Source organism: Lemur catta, chromosome 1 (genome assembly GCF_020740605.2).
Source record: "Lemur catta isolate mLemCat1 chromosome 1, mLemCat1.pri, whole genome shotgun sequence".
NCBI lineage: Eukaryota > Metazoa > Chordata > Mammalia > Primates > Lemuridae > Lemur > Lemur catta.
Window position 1 is genome coordinate 82,618,028 of NC_059128.1, and position 18,526 is coordinate 82,636,553.

General features: G+C 38.6%; 1 long non-coding RNA gene across 1 annotated transcript in view; it reads left to right on the forward strand.

Moving 5' to 3' along the window:
• LOC123622494 overlaps positions 1-17,319 on the forward strand; it is a 21,067-nt gene extending 3,748 nt beyond the window's left edge. The window contains exons 2-3 of the long non-coding RNA XR_006729517.1: positions 16,426-16,501; positions 17,167-17,319. This is a non-coding gene — a long non-coding RNA (uncharacterized LOC123622494). The remainder of the gene's footprint in view (positions 1-16,425; positions 16,502-17,166) is intronic.
• Positions 17,320-18,526: the final 1,207 nt, after the last annotated feature.

Here is an 18,526-nt window from a genome sequence, read left to right on the forward strand (position 1 = left end):
CATGATTAGTTTTGGATTATGTGCTCTCAGCTGTAGTACTGTACAGGTGATGCATCCTCAGGGTGTCACCTCTGGAGGCACAATGTTCATCTCTCCCTCACTGGTGATGTTAATTTTGATCACCTGGTCAAAGTGGTGTCCAATTGAAAATAATTTCAAACCTTCTGAAAAGTTGCAATAATGAAACATAGTTCAAAGAATACCCATATATCCTTGATGCAGAGTCACCTACTGTTACCACTTTATCCCATTTGCTTCATCATTTTTTCTATTTATCTACATAAATTTTTTTCTTAACTATTTGAGAGTATGTTGCATGCATCATGGACTTTTACCCTTAAATACCTTAGTGTGTATTTTTCAGGTACAAAGGTAGTTTATACAGATACAGAGATAGTTTTGTACATAGTTATACTATAGTCACTGGTACCAATAAATTTAAAATTGACACAATATTTTATCTAGTCTAACATTTGTATTCCAATTTTGTTAGTTGATCTGTTAACATCCTTTATGGCATTTTCCTCTCTAGCACAGGATCCAGTCTAGAGGCAGGTATTGCATTTGGTTGTTATGTAACCTCCTTTAATCTAAAACATTTCCACAGTTTTTCTTTGTAATTTTTTAAAAATATACTCTCTCTCTTTTTTTTGCTTGTAGAATGTTTCTCATTTAGGGTTTTCTGCTGTTTCCTTATAGTTATATTCTGGATATATATTCTTGGCCAGAATACCACATAGATGATGCTGTGTTCTACTCAGGGTATAACATGGAGGAACACTATGTCCATCTACCTCAATGGTGATTTTGATTACCCTGTCAAGTTGTTGTTCAATTTTTCCACTATGTAATTACTATTTTTTTCTTCTTCGTAGCTATAAGCAATCTGTGGGGAGATACTTTAATACCATGTAAATATTCTTTTCATCAGAACTTTCGGGAGAAAGTTCAGAACTTTCAGATCTAGCAGTTATGGATGATTCTTGCCTGATGCAATCTTTACTATGATAGTTGCAAAATGATAATTTTCCAACTCCTATATGCCCTCAACATTTACAAGTTGGCTATCAGCATCCCATTGTAAGCAAGAGCACTCCATTGTCCCTCATTCATTTATTCATTCATCTATTATCAGTATGGATTCATGAATTTTTATTTTTTCAATTGTTTGTAGTTCATCACTGTACTTAAATATATTGGTGCTCATAGTAACACTCATATACTGCTGGTGGGACTGCAAACTAGTACAACCTCTGTGGAAAGTAATTTGGAGATACCTCAAAGAACAAAAAGTAGAACTACCATTTGATCCAGCAATCCCACCACTGGGCATCTACTCAAAGGAAAAAAATACACCCTATAATAAAGACCATCTGCACCTGAAAGTTTATAGAAGCACAATTCATAATTGCAAAGATGTGGAAACAACCCAAGTGCCCATCAATACATAAGTGGGTTAATAAAATGTTATATATGTATACCATGGAGTACTACTCAGTCACAACAATCAATGGTGAACACCTCTTATATTATCCTGGATGGAGCTGGAGTCCATTCTCCTAAGTGAAGTATCACAAGAATGGAAAAACAAGCACCACATATACTCACCATCTAATTGGTACTAATTGGTCAACACTTATATGCACATATGGAAGTAACATTCATCAGGTGTTGGGTAGGTGGGGTGGAAAGGATGGCTATATTCCCAGCTAATGGGTGTGGTACACACTATCTGGGAGATGGGAACACTTGTAGCTCTGACTTGTACCCCCATAAAAAATTAAAAATAAATAAATAAATGTATTGGTGCTCTAATTATCGCAGTTTTGGCCCATGGAAACAGTTTTCAGCTATCACCTTGGTACTTGTGACATAATCCCATCATTTTTTTAAAGTGCTTTCTTACTTTCTAGCATAACAAGATGTTCCAGGCCCGTCTTTTACCTAACCTACCTCATCCCTGGAATTAGCCATTTCTCCCAAGATCCTTGACTCATTTTAGTGGAGAATGGTATTAGAGACCAAGATTTGGGTTTTAGGTACAATCATTTCTACTGGGGTGATGTTGATTCTTGGGCCTTTCAACAGACAGACCTAGGAAATAGGTATATGCATACCTATATGTATTTATACACATACACATGCATACATTTAACATACATACAAACACATACATACACCTGTATGCTTACATGTGTGCATCACATGCATATACTTAATTTAGAAAGCACAGTTCACACTGATACCTCCAATTCCAATCCGTGTCCATGGGGTTCTTTCTTGTCTTCTCTCATACTATGTTTGTATATCCCTTCTTCCATAGTGAGAACCCTGACTGTCTTCAACATTAACCCATTTGCTCATTTGCTCAATCGTATAATACATCTAAAATAGTTTCAGAATTGGATTGCCCATATTTCTATGATTACAAAAAAGTACTAAAAAGAGCTCAGGATTTGTTTGTAATTCTCCCCTTACCCCTTATGCCCAAACGTGGCCTTACAGGGTATATGGTTACAAATTGTATTCATAAGCTACTTAGATTTATTTACTTCTTTCTTCCTTCCTTCTTACCTTTCTTCACTTCCTTACTCATTCCTTCCCTCCCTTTCTTCCTTCCTTTCTTTTCCTTTCAGTGTGATTATAGCATTCATTGAAATATAATTAAAATTATTTTTTCTTTTAATTTTTGAATATATAGAACATTCATATGCTTTCCAGAATAAAAACTATTTTTTCTTCTGTATCACACAAAAAGTAACATAGTATAAGCTCTTTGCATTTTTCATTTAATGTCATCTCCTGGAAATTACTCCATATCAGTTCACAGAGATCTCCTCATTCTTATTTACAGATGTATATATAACTCCATTGTGGAGCTTTATGGACTTTTCAATGAAAACTCTATGCTTAGATATTTAGATGGCTCCCTATACTTTGCAATTATAAATAATTCTGCTTGAAATAACCTTTTACATGTATATTTTTATATTGTAGGGAGTATATGTTTAGAGTAAATTCCTAGAATTAGCATTACTGGGTTGAAGGGTAAGTGCATAATGTAGTTTCATTACATGTTTTGAAATTCTCCTCCACAGGAAAATACAGCATTTTGCATTCCACTAGCAATGTATGATGAGAACCTCTTTCCCCAAAGCCTTGCCAACAGAGTGAATTGTCAAGCTTTTAAGTTTTTTGCCAATCTGACAGGTGAGAGTATCAGTGTAGCTTTAATTTGCATTTCACTTATTAGGAGTGAAGTTGAATATGTTCTTACATGTGTAAGGGCCATTTTTTCTCTTTTTATGAATCATCTATGTGTTTTGCCCATTGTTCTATAATATTTTGTGTTTTTCCTCAAATTTCTAAGTTCTGTATAAATAGGTATATTAGTCCATTACTTTAGAATATTTTCTTACAATATATTTTATAATATTTTCTCCTACTTTGTTTTTTGTCTTTTGACTTGGTTAGTGGTGTTTTTGCCACTTAAAGGCTTTTATTTTTATGTAGTCAAATTTATAAATATTTTCTTATATTACATCAAGACTTTTTTAGTCATAATTTAAAAGTCCAAGTCTTACTATGTGATTTTTAAGGGCTTTGGAAATATGCCAACAACTAGCGATACTGCAAAGGAAAACAAAATAAGCACCATGATAGCAGAAGAGGCAAAATGCTTTGGGGCCCTGAATAGAATTTCCAGATAAAATACAGGTTGCCTAGTTAAAATTGAGTTGCAGATAAATAGTGAATAATTTTAAAAATATAAGTATGTCCCAAATATTGCATATGATGTACTTACACTAAAAATTATTCATTGTTTATCTCAAATTAAAATTTAACTGGACAACTTGTATTTTTATAAATCTGAAAATCTTAGGCCTGTAAAAAGATAAAAAAATTCCAATTTGGGTTTATCCTCTGTTGTCCATTTCCACTCCTAGAAATATTAATAGATCAGTCCTCCTGACCTAGTCCCCTTGCATCCCAAAGTTCTCTCAGGGTCATTGATTCATCTGTGTGGCCACTGTTCCCTCACCTGTCATATGATTTCTGGTCCATCATAAAAATAATTTTGTGGGTAAGGATATGGATAGGAGGTACTGCATAGCGCACAGACTTTATAATCTGACACACCTGGCTTTTAATTCTGGTTGCATAATCTTGGCAAGTTTATTTATTGCATTTACACCTCAAATAATGTCTATCTCACAGGGCTTATTTTATGTAATTAAAATGAATTAAATAGTGTTTACACATTATAAATGCTCCATAGCTGTTATCTATTACTACTTACTAAACTCCCATTTTTCAGCAAATATGGGTAAGGTAGGTCTTTTCATCAGCAACGAGGGGGTACAAAGTCATAGCATCCTAGTCCATTAGTGAGTATACTGATTTCCCATATAAGGAAACTGGTGCAAAATCATCAACATGATGCTGAGACAAGGGTCTTCAGTGATCCCAGAATTCGGATCAGCCTCTTGCCAACTTGGGATGGTATATGACATTGGGAAAGAGTGAGATGGACACAGGACAGACTAAGTGAATTGAGGGCACGAATTGACCGGGACAGACCCTAGGAGAAACTGAGGGGTAAAGAGGACAAAGGGTTAATGAGTAAAGGAAATACATAAGGAAGGGTGACAGCACAAAAGCAAGGATGAATGTGAGAGAAGGAAGCAGCTTTTACCTCTAATGCCAATATTTAATCTCTGTAGTAACTATGTGAGGTAAGCAGAGTAGATATTATTTTTTCCATTTTACAGGGTGTTTAAATTAGAGTGGTTAAATGTCTTACCTAGGATTGCAGTGTAAATAGATGCAGAGCTAAAAATGAGACCCCAGAGCTCCTAATCATTTCTCCCATGTTACACTTTCATCCTTAAGCACCTCGGGGACTGCAGTAAGGAAATTGAAGAGTAAGGAGTCTAAATGAACTCCAGAAATGGAGTGAAAAAAGCCAGGTGTTTGGTGTGTACCATACTGAGAGAGACACACAGACCCACTCTGTAGTGAGGACCAGCATTCAGGATCTGAATTGTTCCGATTCTTTGTAAAAAATTCAAATGGAACTCCTTCAAGCTCAAAAACTAGGAGGCGTGCTCTTCTAAATTGTTTATGTCTCTTTGATCTATCTGATCCTTCACTATTTGTGAAGTGAACCATAAATTTGGTCTTACCTCACTTCTTCTCAAAACCTCGCAGCTACCTACTCATCACAGAAGCCAGACTGTAGCCTCCTATCCCCAAGTTCATCTTCCAGAGCTTAGTCCATGTCCTTTGGATAGGGATAATGTATCAACTAGTGGACAAATGGAGGAAGCCCAATTTTCCTATCACCATTCTGAATTCCTTCTTTGATGTTTGTTTACAATTCTCTTCTGCATACTACAGTGCATACAATTTCATCTGAATCAAATTCAGCACTGATAACCCTGGGAAGCCACAACACTGCTAGGGCTTTCCCTTCCACAGCAGGAAGAAATCAAAAGATTGCCACCAAATCAGCAGTGCTTTTTTCCAAGAGCTTTCTGCTGTCTGTTTGAGGTAATCTTATTTATTCTTGACACCTCTTAGCCACCTTCTTGTGTTCCTATCATACATGTTTATTAGAGAGTTTATATACCCCCAAAATTTAAATGTTGAAATCCTAACCCCTAATATGATGGTATTAAGGAGGTGGGACTTTTGGGAGATGAATGGGACTAGTGATGCCGTTATCAAAGCGACCCCAGAGAGCTAACTAGTCCCTTCCACCATGTGAGGATACAGCAAGAAGGCTCTGTCTATGAACTAGGGAGTGGGCCCTCACCAGACACCAAATCTGCCAGTGCCTTGATCTTGGACTTCCAAGCCTTGAGAACCGTGAGAAATAAATTTCTGTTGTCTACGAGCTACCCAATATATGGTATTTTGTTATAGCAACCCAAACAGACTAAAACAGTCCTTTATGACAATAGGAACATAAGTATACCTTAGAGAGATTGCAGGTTTGGTTTCAGACCACCTCAATAAAGCAAATATCTCAGTAAAGCAAGTCCCATGAATTTTTTGGTATCTTAGTGCATATAAAAGTTATGTTTATACTGTACTGTAGTATATTAGTGTCCAATGGCATTAAGTCTTTAAAAAACCCACATAGTTTATTGCTAAAAAAAAAAAAAATACAGGCCGGGCGCGGTGGCTCACGCCTGTAATCCTAGCACTCTGGGAGGCCGAGGCGGGTGGATCACTCCAGGTCAGGAGTTCAATACCAGCCTGAGCAAGAGTGAGACCCCATCTCTACTAAAAATAGAGGGAAATTATATGGACAGCTAAAAATATATATAGAAAAATTAGCCGGGCATGGTGGCACATGCCTGTAGTCCCAGCTACTCGGGAGGCTGAGGCAGAAGGATTGTTTGAGCCCAGGAGTTTGAGGTTGCTGTGAGCTAGGCTGATGCCACAGCACTCTAGCCTGGGCAACAGAGTGAGACTCTGTCTCAAAAAAAAAAAAAAATACTAAGAATCATCTGAGCCTTCAGTGAATTACAATCTTTTTGCTGGTGGAGAGTCTTGCTTCAATGTTGACGGTTGTTGACTGATCTGGGTGGTGGTGCTGAAGGTTGGGGTGGCTGTGGCAATTTCTTAAAATAAGACAACAGTGAAGTTTGCCACATTGATTTACTCTTCCTTTCGTGAAAGATTTCTCTGTGGCATGTGATACTGTCTGATAGCATCTTACCCACAGTAGAACTTCTTTCTTCTTTCAAAATTGGAGTTTATCCTCTCAAACCCTGCTGCTGCCTTATCAACAAAGTTTATATAACTCCTTTGTTGTCATTTCATCAGTGTTCACAGCATCTTCAAGAGGAGTAGATCCCATCTCAAGAGACCACTTTCTTTACTCCTCCATGAGAAGCAACTTCTCATCCATTAAAGCTTTATCATGAGATTGTAGCAATTCAGTCGCATCCTCAGGCTCCACTTCTAATTCTAGTTCTCTTGCTATTTCTACTGTATCTGCAATTACTTCCTCTTTGAACCTCTCAGACTCATGAGGGTTGGAATCCACTTGTTCCAAACTTCAGTTAGTGTTGATATTTTGACCTCCTCCCATGAATCATGAATGTTCTCAATAGCATCTAGAATGGTGAATCCTTTCCAGAAGGTTTTAAATTGACTTTGCCCATATCCATTAGTGGAATCACTATAATATCTATGGCAGCTATAGCCTTATGAAATGTATTCCTTAAATAATAGGACTTCAAAGTCAAAATTACTCTTTGATCCATGGGCTGCAGAATGGAGGTTGTGTTATCAGATGTGAAAACAACATTCATCTCTTTGTATGGATCCATCAGAGCTCTTGGGTGACTATGTGCAGTGTCAATGAGCAGTAATATTTTGAAAGAAATCTTTTTTTCTGAGCAATAGGTCTCAACAGTGGGCTTAAAATATTCAGTAAACCATGCTATAAAAAGATGTGTTGCCATCTGGCTTTGTTGTTTCATTTCTAGAGCACAGGAATTGTAGATTTAGCACAATTCTTAAAGGCCCTAGGATTTTTGGAATGGTAAATGAACATTGGCTTCAACTTGAAGTCACCAGCTGCATTAGTCCCTAATGAGAGAGTCAGCCTGTTCTTTGAAGCTTTGAAGCCAGGCATTGACCTCTCTTCTCTAGCTGTGGAAGTTCTCGATGGCATCTTCTTCCAATAGAAGGCTATTTTGTCTACATTGAAAACCTGTTGTTTAGCATAGCTACCTTCATCAATTATCTTAGCTAGATCTTTTAGATAATTTGCCACAGCTTCTTCATCGGCACCTGCTGCTTCACCTTGCACTTTTATGTTATGGAGATAGCTTCTTTCCCTAAACCTCATGAATTAACCTCTGCTAGTTTCAAACTTTCTTCTGCAGCTTCTTCCCCTCTCTTAGCCTTAGAATTTAAGAGAGTTAGAGCCTTGCTCTGGATTAGGCTTTGGCTTAAGAGAATGTTGTAGCTGGTTTGATCTTCTATGCATACCACTAAAACTTTCTACATATCAGCAATAAGGTTGTTTTCCTTTCTTATCATTTGTGTGTTCACTGGAGTAGCACTTTTAATTTCCTTCAAAAACTTTTCCTTTGCATTCACAATTTGGCTAACTGGAGCAAGAAGCCTAGCTTTTGGTCTATTTCAGCTTTTGACATGCTTTCCTCATTAGGCTTAATCATTTCTAGCTTTTAATTTAAAGTGAGAGACATATGACTTTTCCTTTCACTTGAACACTTAGATGCCTTTTTAGGGTTGTTACTTGGCTTATTTCAATATTGTTGTGACTCAGAGAATAAGGAGGCCCAAAAACAGGGAGAGAGATGGGGGCAAGGCTAGAGGTGAAGCAGTCAGAACACAGGCAACATTTATCGATTAAGTTCACCATTTTCTATGGCACAGTTTGTGGTACCCCAAAATAATTACCACAGTAACATCAAAGATCACTGATCACCATAATAGATATAATAATGATGAAAAAGTTTAAAATATGCAAGTATTACTAAAATGTGACACAGAGACACAAAATGAGCACATGCTGTTGGAAAAATGATGCCCATAAACTTGCTCAACACAGGGTTGCCAGAAACCTTTAATTTGTAAAAAACACAATATCTGTGGAGTGCAGTAAAACAAACTGTGATAAGACAAGACATGCCTATACTGTCTTGGGTGAATAACAAAATACCCAAATGATCCCTGATATGACTTACACTTCTCTTGACTTTTGGGAGAGGCTGGGAAAGGAGCATGGAGTTGTTGAGTGTTGGAGTGTGGCAGTACTCTTGTGAAGGCTGGGAGCAAGGGACTGTTATATCTTTTTATTCCTGGTCTGAGAGTATAAGTTGTATGAGTGCATAAAATCATCAAAATCCTGCCTTTCTTCTCTAAATTTTCATCTTAACATGATTTAACCTCTCTGTGTCAGAGGGACTTCCTAAGCTGAGATTCAAGCCAGTGAAAAGTAATGCTTTATCACAGCAGTTTCCCTTCCACTTGCATTTATACAATGTGCAAGAGCCCCAGGCATGTTCTCTCAGTTAACTTTGTCGTTTATGCCTGCTAATTAACAAAAACACATTTCAAAACCCTTGAAGTATAAACATAAAAATTGTACTCTTCTTTTCAGTTTTAAATGACAATCACATAGTACGGTGAGCAACATCTGAAATGGCCCCCGGTGATCTCTGTCTCCTGTATAATCCCCTCAACGTGAGTGTGGTCTGGATCTAGTGACTTGCTTCTAACAGAATATGGTGAAAATAATAGAGGCGACTTCCAAGATTAGGTTACAAAGGCTGTGACTCGTGTTTTGCTCTCACTCCCTCACACTCTCTTTTGCCCAATCATTTGCTCACTCTGATTAAGACAGCTGCCATGTTGTGAACTATCCTATGAAGAGGCCCACACACCAAGGAATCAAAGAGTCATCTGGTCCTCAGGCGATAAGGAATTGAAACCTGCAATCCAACAGCCCACAGGAACTGAATCCTGCTAATAACTCTGTGAGTTTAGAAGTGGATACTTCTCCAGTCAGGTCTTCAGATGAGACAATAACCCCAATGTCTTAGTCCATTCAGACTATATACTAACAAATACTGTAAATTGGGTAGCTTGTAAAAAAAATAGAAATTTATTTCTCATAGTTCTAGGGCCTGGGAAATCCAAGATTGAGATGATAGAAAATTCAGTGTCTGATAAGGGCTCACTCTCTGGTTCATAGATAGAACCTTCTTGCTGTGTCTTCACATGGTGGAAAGGACTAGTTAGCTCTCTGGGGTCTCTTTTATAAAGGAACAAAGCCCATTCATGAGGATGTTGTCCTAATGACCTGATCACCTCCCAAAGGCCCCACCTCCTAATATCATCAACTTAAGGTTAGAATTTCAACATATAAATTTTGGGGGAATGCTTTCAACTTTTTCCCATTCAGTATGATGTTGGGTGTGGGTTTGTCCTATGTGGCTTTTATAAGTTTGAAGTATGTTCCATCTATGCCTATTTTATTAAGAGTTTTTATAATAAAAGGGTGCTGAATTTTGTCAAATGCTTTTTCTGCATCTATTGAGATGATCACATGGTCTTTATTTTCCTTCTGTTTATGTGGTAAATCACATTTATGGATATGCATGTGGAACCATCCTTGCATCCCTGGGATGAAGCCCACTTGATCATGGTGCATTATTATTTTTTTTTTTTTTGATGTGCTACTGAATTTGGTTTGCTAGAATTTTATTGAGGATTTTTGCATCTATATTCATAAGGGAAATTAATCTATACTTTTCTTTTTTTGTTGTGGTCCTTTCCTGGCTTTGGTATCAAGGTGATACTGGCTTCATAGAATGAGGTGGGGAGTATTCTGTCCTTCTTGATGTTATAAAATATTTTCTGCAGTATGGGTACCAATTCTTCTTTGTAGGTCTGATAAAATTCAGCTGTGAAACCATCTGGTCCAAGGCTTTTGTTGTTGTTGTTGTTGTTGTTGTTGTTGTTGGAAGATTTTTATTGCTGCTTCAATTTCATTGCTCATAATTGGTCTGTTCAGGACTTCTGTTTCTTCCTGATTTAAGATTGTGTGTTTCCAGGAATTTTTTCCATTTTCTCAATGCTTTCAAGTTTATGTGCATAGAGATTTTTATACTATTAACAGATGATATTTTGCATTTTTGTGATATAAGTTGTAATATCTCCTCTTTCATTTGTGATTAAGCTTAAAATCATTCCCAGTCAGAACTGGAACAAGAAAAGGATGCCCATGGTCACCACTTCTATTCAACATAGTGCTGGAATTCCTAGCCAGAGAAATCAGGCAAGAGAAGGAAATTAAGGGCGTTCCAGTGGAGAAAGAGGAGGTCAAATTAGTTCTCTTTGCTGATGATATATTATATCTATAAAACCCCAAAGATTCTGCCAAGAGTATCCTGGAACTGATAAATAAATTCAGCACAGTCTTGGGCTACAAAATCAATGTACACAAATCAGCAGTGTTCCTACATACCAACAACAGTAAAGCTGAGAATCAAATCAAAGACTCAATACCATTCACAATAACTACAAAGAAAATAAAATACCTAGGAATACATTTAACCAAGGAGGTGAAAGATCTCTTTCTATAAAAAAGACATCTGCACTAAAATGTTTATAGCAGCACAATTCACAATTGCAAAGATGTGGAAACAACCCAAGTACCCATAAATACATGAGTGGACTAATAAAATGTGGTATATGTATACCATGGAGTTCGATTCAGCCACAAAACACAATGATGATATAGCACCTCTTGTATTATCCTGGATAGAGATGGAACCCATTCTACTAAGTGAAGTATCACAAGAATGGAAAAACAAGCACCACATGTACTCACCATCAAATTGATTTTAACTGATCAACACTTAAGTGCACATATAATAATAACATTCATGGGGTGTCAGGTAGATGGGAGTGGGGAGGAGGAGATGGGTATATACACACCTAATGGGTGTGATGCACACCATCTGGGGGATGGACATGATTGAATCTCTGACTCGGGTGGGGCAAGGGCAATATATGTAACCTAAACATTTGTACCCAAAAAATATGCTGAAAAAAAAAGAAAGATGTCTACAGAGAGAACTATAAATCACTGACAAAGGAAATAGCAGATGATGTAAAAAAAAAATGGAAAAACATATCATGCTCATGGATCAGCAGAATCAACATTGTTAAAATGTCCATACTACCCAAAGTGATTTACAGATTCAGCTCAGTCCCCATCAAAATACCAATGTTATTTTTCACAGATCTAGAAAAAATAACTCTAGTCTTTATTTGGCACCAAAAAAGGGCCCAAATAGCAAAGCACTCTTAAGCAGAAGGAACAAATCTGGAGGCATCACTTTACCAGACTTCAAGCTATACAAGTCTATAGTAACCAAAACAGCATATACTGGAACAAAAATACAGTCATAGACCAATGGAATAGAACAAAGAACCTAGATGTAAAACCATCCATGTATTGCCATCTGATCTTTGACAAAGTAGACAGCAGTATACACTGGGGGAAAGTATCCCTATTCAATAAATAGTGTTGGGAAAATTGGATAGCCACATGTAGAAGATAGAAAAAGGATCCATATCTCTCACCATTCACAAAAATTAATTCAGGGTGAATAACAGACTTAAATCTAGGACATGAAACCATAAGAATTCTAGAACAAAATGTTGGAAAAACTCTTCTAGGTATCTTCTTAAGCAAACAATTTATGAAGAAGATCCCAAGGGCAATCACAGAAACAACAAAAATAAATAAATGGGACTTGATTAAATTAAAAATCTTCTGCATAGCCAAGGAAACAATCAACATAGCACATAGACAACCAACATAATGGGAGAAAATATTCACATGCTATGCATTAGATAAAGGACTAATAACAAGAATCTACAAAGAACTCAAGCAAATCATCAAGAAAAAAAATCAAAAAAACCCTTTAAAAAGTGGGCAAAAGACATGAACAGAAGCTTTTCAGAAGAAGATAGACTAATGGCCAATAAGCATATGAAAAAATGCTCAGTGTCATTAATCAACAGAGAAATGCAAATCAAAACCACAATGAGATATCACCTAACTCCAGTGAGAATGGCTTTTGTCAAAAAGTCCCAAAACAATAGATGCTGGCATGGATGCAGAGAGAAGGAACACTTATACACTGTTGGTGGGACTGCAAACTGGTGCAACCTCTATGGAAAATAGTATGGATATTCCTCAAAGAACTAAAAGTAGATCCATCATTTTATCCAGCAATCCCACTACTGGGTATTTACCCAAAGGAAAAAAGTCATTTTATTAAGAAAACGCTTGCACTAGAATGTTTATTACAGCACAATTCATGATTGCAAAGATGTGGAATCAACCCAAGTGCCCATCAATTCATGAGTGGATTAATTAAGTGTTGTATATGTACCCCATGGAGTACTACTTGGCCATAAATAATGAACTAATACCTTTTGCAAAAATCTGGATGGAACTGGAGATAATCCTTCTAATGAAGTATCACAAGAATGGAAAAAGAAACACCCTATGTACTCGCTGTTAAATTGGAACTAACCGATCAGTACTCATGTGCACAGATGGAAGTAAAACTCAACAGGAATCATGCAGGCGGGATGGGGAAGGAGGGGGTGGGTAAAATCATACCTGACGGGTACAAGGTACACTATCTGAGTGATGGGCACAGTTCTAACTTTGACTCAAACAGTACAAAAGCAATCCATCTAACCAAAACATTTGTAGCCCCGGAATATTCTGATATAAATCAAATAAAATAAATGAATTTTGGTGGAACAAAGGCATTCAGTCCATTGCACTCAGCCTTGTGACAGACCCAGAGCAAAGGACCCAACTGAGCCACGCCCACAGAAACTATAAGATAATAACTTTCTTAAAGCACTAAATCTTGGGCTAATTTGTTACACAGCAATAGATAACTGATAAACTCTTACTAAACTGGGCCACAAAGTTGACATTGCAACACATTGGTTCATCTTACCAGGCCCACCTGCATTCCCTCATCCTAGTTAGTGAAGCCCCTTCTGTTCTGTATGCCTTGCTTTATAACATAATTTGATTTCCGTAGTCTCTTGGCCTGCTCCTTAGTGTACTCTGAAATCCCAACTCTTCAACATCATTTCTGCTGTCAGCACCTTTATAACTCATAACATTTTTCCTTTCTCCTTATTCTCAGTAAGCTTCAGCACATGCCCCCATAGCAGATACTCAGTAAATTATTATGGATTGATTTAAATGTCAACATTCATTTCAAATCATTCATTTAAAAGATTTATTGAGTACCTATTGTATGCTAGGTACTAAGGATGCAGTGATGGATAAAAATAGACACAAGCCCTACCTTCATGGGCCTTATCATCTAGAGAGGGATATTAACACAGGTCAATTACACAATTAAATGTGTTAAATATTAAGTTTCCTGAAGAGGAGGTAAAGGAGCTATAAGAATATTAGAAATAGAAGAATTTTATCTAGTTAGGGAGGTCAGGGAAAACTCCCTGAGAAAGTGGTAACTGAAGTAAGCTCTCAAAGATGAGTGGGAGTTAACTTGGTAAAAGTGAGCTGGGAGGTTGGTGAGGAGAGAAGCATTCCAGACAGAGGGAACAGTATGTGCAAAGTTGCATCTTTGAAGTACTTGAAAAGAGCCAGTGAGTCTTGCAATAAAGAGCTAGGGGAATGTGAGGTGAGATAAGTGGAGAGGTAGGAGAAGGCTGACCTGAGCCTATCGTATTCTAGGCCAACTTTGAATAGTGGCAATTTCGGGACTATCCATGAAGTTTCTGTGCTCCAACTACATTCTCTTGGTAGTACTCCAGCCAAGCAGGTCTCAAATATCCTTTGGCTCTATTTTAGGGAGTTGTTATTTGAAACTTGTTTTGATGACACCCTTAAAAGAAATCAGGACCGTGAAAGAATGAAAAGACAGAGCCCCAGACCACAAAGAGTGTGTGTTCTAGCTGGGGACTCATCATGGAAAAAACTTGACAACAGTCTCTGAATCACAACAATACAGTGAACATAAAATAATAAACTAAGAGTCATAAGAGAATTCAAAATTAAATAACCCTAGGGGAAAAGGGGAAGATGAGTGATGGGTAAATCCCACTTAGTCTTGGCTCCAGCCAAGCCACTTTCAAGCCTCTCCTTGGCTAGCCAGTATCAGGCCTCTCAAAGATGTCCTGTGGCGTAGTCTGGATCAAGAGAGGGAAGGAAAGGATCTCAAAGAATAGAAGTGGAAACAAAGTCCCACAAAACTGATGGAAGATGGCAAGAGTGGAAGGAACCGTGGATACTTTATGGAACTCTTTACTGAATGGCTCAAAGTTACTGTTCTCTTTGGGGTGCTGCAGCCGTCTTGCTCATTTTTCATGGAAATGATTGAGGATGGCGAGCACATGTGATTCATGTGCCCAGCACAAGTTGGTGCTCAATAGACACTTGTTGAACAATTTGGGGAAGTGTCAGAGGAAGATAAAGGACATCTTCATCCACAGAGGGTGTAGAGGCTTTCACAGAAGAAATAACATAGTTTGTGAACTCAAGGGGACTTGGAGCTCTGTCCCTTGCTCCTCTTCCCTCTAACTTTGGGATGCAACTAACCAATGCAGATGGCCCCATATGACTACCTGTAAGGGTAGGAGGCATGGGCAGAAGAGGCAATGTGTGAGCCCCCTAGTAAAAGCTTCACTCATTGACTCTATTTGACCAGATGTGTGCATGGGTCCACTTCTTGAACTCACCCTTGAATACTCGGAATTTTAGTGTAAATCAGGCAACCCTGACAGTCTTCAGTGGCCCTCACTGCAGGATTTTAGGCTCAAATGCAACCATCCTTGCAATGAAAACTTCAGTAGTAAATTCCAAATATGCCATAATCTTGGAAAAATGTCCACATGGAATTTTTAGGCATATACAGATTTTCACTAATAAAAATGGCCACTGTTTGTTAATTATGTTCCTGGCACACTGCTCTATATGTATTATATCACTCAGACCACACACAGAACCCTTAAAGAAGGGGCCATTATCCTCATTTTTACATGTAGAGAAACCAAGGCTCAGCAAGGTTAAGAAGCCTTCTCCAAGATACAGAGTAAGTAGTAGAAGTGTAATTTTAACTCAGGTGGGTCTGTTTCTGGAAACCAACAGCTCAACCTCAATATCATTTCCTGAAGCTTTGTGTCATCTCCTATCCATTATGCCCCCATCATACTTTGAACCTACTTATATTACACACTTAAAATATTACATAGTAACTAGCTAGAATTTCGTGAAATCCTCTTTGATAGTATTCCCTAGCACTGTGCCTGGCGTATTGTGGGCCTTCTGATATTTATAGAATAACTGAATGTGCATCAAAGTAATTTCTCTGTGGGAATAAGGCATAAACTAATTTTAGAGAAAAGAATAGTAATTATGCTAAAGAGCAATTATGATAAAGAACCAGAGACTGCTTAGTAGCCTACCCTCTGACCCCAGAAGAGGACATTCATCTTCGAGGTAGGTACCCAGCTTCTTCAGTGATTACCTCAGGAATTTGCAGTCCCCGTTAGAAGTCAGAATGCCCTACTCCCCCCTTCTTGGTCTAGGCAACCCCATCAAAGCATCTGGTATGGGCACAGAGCCTGGGACCCTAACCACACACTCCTGGCTTCTGCAGAAACATCTTTCTCCATGGGGCAGTACCCAAGAACATGACTTAGCATGACTCAGGGAGAGCCCAGGGAAAGTGAGGGCTGCTGTGGTTTCTCCTCTTCCTGTGGAAAGGTCAGTTGATCCTGGGCCTGGGCTCTCCCATGGGGCCTGGACTGCTAGCCTCTCATTCTCTTGGCTTCACAGCTCCTCCCTTCCTCCCTCAGGGCCAGGATGACGCCTCTGGGGACTACTCACATCTGATTCATACCAGGAGGTCTAGAGGAAGGAAATAAATGAAAGGTGAGGACATTTCTTTCCTCGGCTGAGTGGAAGTCCTAGTAGTCATAATAACCAGTAATCATTGAACATGTGTGGTGTGCTTGGTAGCACATGCCACTGTGCTAAGGGATGTAATGCACAATTAATGTTAACTCTTCCTTTTATTGAGTGCTTACTCTGTACCAGCTACTATTCCAGGAGCTTTTACAAGTATTAACTCATTGAATCCTCACAACAGCCTCATGAAGTCACTCCTATTATTATCACCATTACAGACAAGGAAACTGAAGTAGGGAGAGAAGAATTAATTTGCCCAAGACCACAGAGTTGGAATGTGATAGAGTGAGGTTTGAACACAGACAACCTGGCTTCAGAGCCTATTCATTTAACTATGAAAATATGTAAGCTAATTCTTGCAGAAAGCCCTCCGTGTGGTTACCATTCTTTCTGTTTTGCAGATGAGGAAGCTGAGGTTCTGAGAATGTTAAATGAAGCAATTAATTAGAGTAGGAAGGATGTGACTTCATTCTAGTTTTAGGTCCTGAACTTCTTCCATAGCATCATATTGAATTGAAGTTCAGTTGAGGTCTGTTACAGGATGTATTATTTACAAAATCACCAGAAGGGCAGCATTGTAGGGGACTGTTTTCTAGAGGATTCTAGGAATGCTGATTTTGTTCTTGCAGGATGTTTTTTTCCTCACCATAACTGCTGCCACCACCTACCCACAGGCCAAGGACACCTCCTCAAGACTCTCACAAAAATAGGGCCAGCGAACCTGAGTCCCAGCTACATCTAATGCAGCTCTTTGAAGCTCACCTAAAAGTCCAGGAAAGAGCTCGAAGACCAGGAGCAGGAGGTGTCCATGCTCCACCTCCCGGCCCTAAGCTCAGACAGAGATGCTGGGGTGCCAATTAAAATTCCTCACCTGTTATACTACTTTACTTCTAATTTCTAGTCTCCTCTGTTGTTTATCGAGGGGAAAAAGATGACTGGCTTTTAAGGAGCATGAGTTAGCCTAGTTGATGTTCACAGTGATTTTCAGGACTGGCTTTTGTTGTTATTTTATACGTTTGGCCAATGAATGGTCCAAGAGAGAAGGTTTATGACCAAGATGAGAGGGTGACACTTGCTTACTTTTTGCTTCTAGTGGAACCACATTCACCTTGATCTCTCTGTAGGTATGTGGTTTGAGTTACCTTGTCCAGCACCTGGGCCCCAATCTGCACTGTGTACACAGGAAACTTATAGGTTTACATATAGTAAGCATTTAGGGCCGTGTCTGTCTAGGTTTTGGGGACACGTTGGGTGCAGCCAGCTGCTCTGCTCTCAGCTGCCAGACTGCAGGGAGTGGCCTTTGCTCCCTTCCACAAGGTGTTTCCAATAAAAAGGGCACACTTCCTTTATTAGAAATAAAATAAACACAGATTGACAATGTCATAGCATTTCTCAGGAAAAGAGGAAAACAGTTTTTCAGATGTTTTTAAGGAGCTCCTCTGATGCATAGCTAGGTGGGGGTGGAATGGAGAGGAGAGAAGTGTGTTGTGAGGAAAGGAGGGAAAGCACCCACACTGTTCCATCACCAGGCCTGGCTTCCCAAACTAGAGAAGGAGGTGGGACAACATCTTGGCGACATAAAAGACCACCAGGGCTTGAGGAGATATAGAATGCAACCCCCGTATATTGCTGATAAGGACACCAAAGCCAGGAAGGCTGAAGAACTTGACCAGCTTACAAAGCAGTCAGGGTAGAGCTGGAGCTAAAATTTGCAACTCCTAATCCTAGTCTAGTGTGTTTTCTGAAATATTTCATTCCACACAACCATCTCAACAGTTGAACACACATCTATTCATGTGTGGTTGGGATTTTAAGGCAATGGTTCTCAACCTGGATTCATGTTAGGAACATCTACAGTGTTTGAAAAATTACCAATATCCAGGCCTGAGATTTCAGTTTCATAGGTCTAGTGTGAGGCCCCAGCATGGATATTCTTAAAAGCTCTTCACTTTATATTCATGGAATTGAAAGCTACTACTCTTAAGAAAT